Raw genomic sequence first — 1025 nt, 5'->3', positions numbered from 1 at the left:
AGAAAATGAGGAGGGTCTAACAGACCATATCTCACAAACCAAAAAAAAAAAAAAAAAAAAAAAAAAGAAAACCACAGGTAAATGTATCAATTTAATAGAACACAATGTAAATACTTTTTCTCCCCATTCTTTACTATTGTACATGAATACAATTACAAAATACATGAGCACACATAAAAACCACTTACAAAATATAATTCAGGCTTTTCTAATGCATATATTTTTATTCTGATCAGTGTTCACTAAACAATAAAGCAATAAAGACACAGAATATATAAAATTTTTGAGATGGAGTACTTAATACATAATTGGTATTTAATATGATCAAATTTTAAAGTGGGTTGGTATAATTTTCTAAATAATAAATTCTTTTTTCTGGAAATACTATTTTCAGGATTGTCATACAATTGTAGTCTACATTTATATATCAACAACATATACACATACATCTTAAATATTAGATAAGTTAATTCTCAATGAGGAAGAGAAAGAAATTAATAGTCTTTAAAGACATGACTGAATCTTTTTGGAATTGTCATATTGAATTATTTTTATTTTTGGAAACTAGAAGATATTCAGTTTTACAATTTATAATGTACCAATGAGCTTCAATACCTAGTGAACTGTAAGAAACAGACTGATCCCAACCATCCCATTAGCAGGGAAGTATATATCTTAATTAAAGGGAGCCAATTTTAGAGTTGGCAAGAGACTTGACCCTAGAGGGGTTCCCAGGTGGCCAGGGAGATGCCCCCAGCTAGTTCCTTGGGCAGTTGAAGAGAGGGAGCTTGAAATGGCCCTATTCTATAGTCATACTGATGAATATCTTGCATATCATAATAGAACCTTCATCTGGCGATGGATCGAGATAGAGACAGAGACCCACAATGGAGCACCAGACTGAGCTCCCAAGGTCCAAATGAGGAGCAGAAGGAGGGAGAACATGAGCAAGAAAGTCAGGACCGCGAGGGGTGCACCCGCCCACTGAGACAATGGGACTGATCTATTGGGAGCTCACCAAGGTC

Source organism: Alexandromys fortis, unplaced genomic scaffold (assembly GCF_014885135.2).
Source record: "Alexandromys fortis isolate MF-2015 unplaced genomic scaffold, M_Fortis_MF-2015_v1.1 scaffold_96, whole genome shotgun sequence".
Lineage (NCBI taxonomy): Eukaryota > Metazoa > Chordata > Mammalia > Rodentia > Cricetidae > Alexandromys > Alexandromys fortis.
The sequence above is the reverse complement of the archived record's forward strand: the minus strand, read 5'-3'. Positions refer to the sequence as shown.